The sequence below is a fragment of the Fistularia commersonii genome, chromosome 16 (genome assembly GCF_037954325.1).
Source record: "Fistularia commersonii isolate RoL2024-O1a breed Wild chromosome 16, RoL_Fcom_v1.0, whole genome shotgun sequence".
In the NCBI taxonomy this organism is placed as follows: Eukaryota; Metazoa; Chordata; class Actinopteri; order Syngnathiformes; family Fistulariidae; genus Fistularia; species Fistularia commersonii.
In genome coordinates, this window is record NC_141299.1 from 6,693,882 (window position 1) to 6,700,574 (window position 6,693).

Sequence of the window (6,693 nt, forward strand, 5' to 3'; positions counted from 1 at the left end):
CCTGTAAAGTCAACACACAGGTCTTTCTGGCCCTGTTCCCTGGCTCTATCCCGGGCTCTGTCTCACTTCCACAGCCACACAAACACACGCAGCAGGGTAAACACTCCGGGCTTTACATAAGTCTTGGCCATAGTGAATGACCCAGTGGAGGCCTTGGGCACTGATCAATACTTCAACAGCCACTCAAGAGAAAGTGTTGAGCAGCTTTAGGCCAATGATACAAGGACACACAGTCACGATGCAACATAAATAAAATTCAATCATTCTACATCATTATTACACTTTTATAATATACAAGTGATCCATGAGGGAGAGAAAAATTCTAATCATTCTAGATGAGGATGTATTGTAGCAGCTTGCATCAGTGCGGAAAGATGAACTGGTAATGAGTTTCATCAGTATTTTTCTATGATAAAAAGAAGCTATAATTTGATTCAACTCTTGTTGCTGGAAGAACAGTTGAATCAGTAAGATTCTGTCTCTTTCACCCTGATGCGATCATAAACTACTGGTTATTAACTATGATGCTGGTTTTATAATCATCAATAAAACCATGTAATGAAAAAGTATCTAAGATTTATTTACCCCACTAAATATACTTCAATCCATCATTGCACCTACAACTCTGGCCTGACATTGAATTTAATTTTTAAACGTCTGGAACGATAAACATACCAATGAATACGAACATATTAATTATATACATTTTCATGATAACATTTTCTTGAGGTTCGAAACCAATTTGCTATTGCAGTGATGATAAGCTATGGCACATAATTACTTTTCTTTCACAGCAGGAATGTGTAAAAAGATTTTGGTAACAGTGTATATTGCAAAAAATGTAGTTTTAAGTTGTATTTATGTGTTTTCTTCTTTTTTCTGTTATTCTGCGAAGCATTGTAGAATTTTTAAACATACTGATTTTCAGAGAATGAGCAGCTTAAAACATTGCGGTTGATGAAACAAAAGTAAAAGTTATATTATATTAGGTACATAATTTAGATAGGTTTCTATAGTGTCTCAGCTTTGAGCTTAATCTGGCACCTTATAGCTAGAGCCTGCATACAGTATATAGGCAGTACAGTGGGTTAATGTGCACTACTAGTGCGAGCCCGACTGCTGTATGGTGCATCCATATGCTTTGCACCTTAACCATCCACATGTGGTTTCTATTATATTCTCTTGTTTCTCCCTTCAGGCAGTAAAAGAGCGTCACACATATTTTTTTTATGGGAATGCATGAAATCTGAATTATGTTTCCTAATCAGACCCAAGAGTAGTCATGTAAACACACGGTGGATAAAATCCATGAGAAAAACTGGAAACATATTAATTTTCAACACACTATTCCAATAAAATTACATTTTCTTTACTGGAAGAACTAACTTCAAACTTAAACAATATGTCATTGTCTGGATAAGTTGCGTACTGCCTCACCTATTGACGGCTCTCTCCGTGCGTTTTGGGAACCTTTTTACATATTGTCCTTTTTCAGTCTTGTGTCAAAATTTTTTCATGTACCAAAGGTCAAAGTTCTGACCACAGAGCAGAATCTCAGAGGACAGTAGAGCTCTGTCTTCACCATTCATGTGGCTACAGCGATGAAAAGATAGATACTGACTGCAACTTTGTTTTGACACCGTGAAACAGGAGCAAACCTCCCATATAATGACACCTGGAACATACAGTCACCAGAGGATATGAACTTTTCAAACCAACATCCAGGTGCTCATAAAGGCTGCCATCTGAGGATTAGGACCCACAAGGGAGAAGAAAGTAACATGCTGCCAGGGAGGCTGTACTTCACCAGCAAATGCTCAATGACAGATTCTGCACAGTATTTTATCTAAAAAATATTCAGTGGAAAAAGGTCATGAAAGACTTGTGTTTGTTATGTAAGGAGAAGAGCCGAGGATGTTTGATTGAATATCCAGTCATCCAACGCCACTGTCAGATAGGAAAAACAGCATCTCTGTCCATGGCGCTCTTTTCTCCTCTCTTAAAGCAACAGTTCAGCTTCATACTTTTTTGAGTGGACTGGCCCATCGAAAGAATACAGCTTAGGGTACTTGTGCATTAGTCCCCCAAAAAAGTGTTTTGAATTTTATCGCAAATAGTTATTACCAAACAACTTGATGAAATTCAAACTTTAAGGGAAGAATGTTCCTAAGTTTCCAGAGTTTTTTGGATTGAATGTTTGAAGTAGCACCATTGTTGTCCTTAAACATGAACTATTTACCGTAACCACCATACAAATGGCATATAATTCCAGTCTCCATCATATTCAAAGTAAAATCATTTCAAAACAATAGAAAAAAATACAGCACACTATATAAAGCCTGATGTTGACTTAACAGCACGATACATTCAGGGCAACGTCTCATTCGTTGCCCAGGCTGTCATTTATACCCAGTTCAGAGTATCACAAGGATCTCCTAATGTGGAAGTATTACTTTCAGTCTTCCAGTTCCAAAAGCTTTCAAATGAGGAGAGACAAAGAAACATAAAAACTGCATGCCAATGCAAAGGAAAGGTTCTCCCTCCTCTCTCAGTCTGTGCAGTCTTTGTTCCTTTTGTCAATCCCTCAAAAGAACTTACAACTGAACAGCTTCTCTGTTAAGTAGATCTCAGCAATATGTGACTATTCATTTGATAATAACTCAACAAAAGAAATCAAATGGAATAAACTGAAAGATCCATCAACAGATTATCAACAGAATGACATCACCTTAGGGTTTGCAGTCTGTATCTAATCCCGAAATATAAGGGAGATGAATGCAGAGGTTTTTTTTTTCTTTCTTTTTTGGGCAAAATGTAATCATATCCACATCAAATGCTAGGTGATGAGTGGGCTGCTCGTTCTGGGCAGGGTCGCAGTTCATGCGCATGTGGGGTGGAGAGTCATGTGCAATACTGTTATTTAAACCAAATTACAGCATGCACCTCAGCAGGAGCGTGCACAGCTGGTTCTCTTTTGCCATAAGCATTGATTTGAAAATACTTTCAATCAAACAACGTCAGCGTAGAGTTACAGCTAAGCTAAGTAAGCGCTGAGTGCCTCCAGTCCAGTGTTTTGAATGTGGGATTGAAATTATAGTCTTTGCTGTGGTGTGTGATTAGTGTCTGTATGTGAGGATGTCAGTCAGCCTTGGGAGGGAAGGGCTACTAATTGAAATGACATTTGAGAAATATAGAGTGATCCTAATGTGGTTCCTCTAAGGGATCTCTTAGATGCCTTTGCAAACAACTTGCATGTGTGTTTTACCCTATATATGAGCACTAGTATGTACATGGAGGCTACTTAAAAATCAGATATAAAACTGTGCCAGATAATACAGTAATGGCCCAAGATCAAATCCCCATTGAACTTTTTCTCGTTTTCTTTCTTTTCCAGCTGTCTGGACTAATATAAAATTCTAAATGTAAAACTTGTACCCTCTCTCCTTTGACATCAACCACAGACATTTCATAGATTTCACTGTCATGAGCAATAACTCTTCCATTCTGCTCTGACAACGAACTTATTAACCGAGATAAAGATGGCTTCCTAATTATATGGCTTGCCCTGCCAGCATACACCACATAGACCTTCAAGGAAAAATCCACGCCCAGATAGTCTTATGCTGCCTCAAACTGTCAATCTGTGATGATCAGAATCCAGATTTTTTTTCATGTGGGTTTTTTTTTTGTTGTTTCTTTTTTTATTCTTTACTCTCTTTATCCGCTTTTACTCCTGTAGTTTCAACCATTCCAGAATGTGACACAAACGCAAAGAAAGTACCTGACAAATGAGAACTGATGGCCAAAATAAGAGCCTGAAAGAAGTGATGAAAGAAAACACAAACTACATTCCTGACTCCAAGTGCTATGTCTTGGTTTTTCTTTTGCATTCAGCCTCAACGTAAACATCTGTCATCATGAAACGAGAAGAATAAAAAAAAAGATTTGCAAAATTTAAGCCATTTATTTTTCCCAGACTTCTGACACTTGTGAATGTGATACAAAACCCAAGAGACCTGTCAGTATACCCCAGTACACTTTATTGGCACCACAAATTACACGCTGTAGAATGAACGTAAAATAAATCAACACCTCTGTCAAACAGATTCAATCAAAAGTAAACATACGCTCTTCAAGAAAGTAGGATTTATTATCGGGATGCTGCCTTAAACTGCATTACCCTGATAAAGCCATACCTACATTTTTAGGGACTTTTAGAAACTCAATCTGAAGATAAGATGAACAAACTGAGACCAAGAAGTAATCACTACAGTATACATCGACATATCTATATTTATATATACATATAAAAAATTAAGATAAAAGGCTAAAGCTAAAATCTAAATTAATATGGCCACAAAAGAATCCTGAAACAAAATGCATAATTTCCTCCATATTCATTCATTATTTTACATGCATGCTGTATATTTGATGTTTTAATCCATGAATAGGGTGATTGTTACTGCTAGTATAAGTAGTTGTGATAGTTTTGTAAACTTCATTTGAGCGTATGTTGCAGTCAAAATGTGTTTTCCGGGCTAAGAGAAAGAAGAAATAATGAGTCTTTCTGTGTACATCACCTATAATTAATTTATAGTGTTGATTAAATATATTTGTTTTATATTATTTCATACATTATTTCAATGAGTCATAGGAAAACTTAATGACTCATAATTTTATATATATTATACATGATATATATAATATCTATGAATAGATATCGATTTACTCTAAATTGATCCATATCAGTGAATTAAAACATAAAAATGTTCTCACACATATTTATCCCTATCTCCATAATAGTTACATTTTCCTTAATGTGGATAATGGATTTTGTGTATTACACCTCTGTATATATACCTAAGCAACCTTCACAGCAAGTCCATAGTATTTCTACATTCAGTTGAACAAAGTATTCTGAAAGCTTTGGCCAGCGCTGATGTTATATGAACTGAATCTGAAGAAAGAAGATGCCAGTTCAGCATCCAGGAAACACTCAAGGAGGGTCAGTGAGTCCGAGGAGGCCTGCAAGTAATCATGATGTTTCCAAATTCAATGACTAATTGTCTTACATAATCCTCAATATTCTCCAAGACAATACTCATTAGGATTTCTGCCATCTTCAGTATTATATTTGGAAAAGAATTTAAACAAAGAAAATCCAACCAAATCTGTTTGCCTTACTATCGTCAAATAGAAAAACAAACAGCCTGCCAGAATGACCTTATCTGCGCTCCAAAACAGTAACACTAGTGATCAGTCCCAGGTCTCCTTTGTGCCAGTTACCTTGTAGATTCCAACTCTTAAGAAAACCGTGCGTGTAGAGCTGAACTTCCAAGTAACTGTGGTACTGATGGAAAAATGTCCACTGTGTGCTCATTTATCACCCACATACCCCATAAGAGTACCTACAAAGCATCTATGTAACACCTACATAACATGAAGGAACATACACCGCCTACGTGACTGTAAATTGCAAGTACTCAAGGGATCAAAAGTTTCTTTGTTTTTTTTTTAATATGTGCCAATGACTCAATTGTCCAACTGATCAGGGTAAACTCCAAGTGAACTGATGTGGCCAATGAGTCAATTTTCCATGGTTAAACTTTTCCAAACAACTGCCACAATAAGTCAAGGAAAAATGCGTGTGAGCTTGATGTAGTAGTATTTTCACCAAAGTAGAGGAAATCGCTTTTACAGTACACGTCCTGATTGGAAAAAAAAGAATAGTCAATTCTGTTGGGCACTGAGTAAAAAGTCAGCCCTTTTTCATAACTGTCCTAAAACATTAAATTTCATCAAAGATCGATATTTGAATTCAAAGACACTTCAGAGTTTTGGTGATATCTAGAAAAAGGAAACTAGACCGAATCCCCATCAAACTGAGAGCAGAAAGCAAAAAGCCAAACACTATGTAATTGTTTGAATTTGATTCTTCAGGAGTTGCAGCAAATGTTGACCCTGGCACAGAATTGTTCTGCTGTGCTGTCCTCCATGCAAACATTAGCCACCAACACAAAAGGTACATGCAACTACAAAAATCCCACAATAACATTATTCAAGAACAAGTTCCAGGTCCTCGAAGAGATTATGATAGCCCTCTGGGATGAAAATCCTACTTCTTCAGCCAATCCAAAACATAAAAGTGCAAAGAAATAAGATGAGAGATAGTGAATATAAAATGATGACTTACTCAATGTTTTTTTTTTCTTTCAGAGCATTTGTTCAGTTGGTTTTAGATTAGTCCAGTGAGAGTCAGACGGCTGGATATCTCACTCCGTACCCTTCTCTCTCTCCCTCTCTCTTTCGCTCTATCTCTCCCTCCTTGCGTCTGTCGCCTTCACTCGGACCCAATGGGCTGATGTAAGACACCCAGCACATAGGAAAAAAAGAGAGGGAGAGAAATAGAGGCAGTGAAAAAAATCCCCCACATTCTGTGGATTCTTGGGAGCAAGCCAAAGTCCCAGAATTCCACATGCCACACATAAGGTTTCAATTAAGTTTGAATTCAACGCTCCATCAGAAGGCTTTCTTCCCCCCTGAAAAGAACCTTTCTTTTGACAGCATGAAGCTGAAAGAGCCATCATTCATAGTAACCTCTGTGCCGCTGTCTTCTAAATTTATCTGCATTTCTCTCTTATCCATCATGTTAGGTTAGAATTCTGCAAACTGATACTTTTCACAATGGTCCTG

At 37.2% G+C, this 6,693-nt stretch overlaps 1 protein-coding gene across 2 annotated transcripts in view; it reads right to left on the bottom strand.

Annotated features, from left to right (window-relative positions):
• Positions 1–6,352, bottom strand: part of ddr2a (discoidin domain receptor tyrosine kinase 2a) — a 31,192-nt gene extending 24,840 nt beyond the window's left edge. For both annotated transcript variants that reach the window (XM_086162550.1, XM_086162548.1), the window contains exon 1: positions 6,194–6,352. The gene's annotated coding sequence lies outside the window, so the exon portion shown is untranslated. The remainder of the gene's footprint in view (positions 1–6,193) is intronic.
• Between the last annotated feature and the right edge of the window lie 341 nt (positions 6,353–6,693).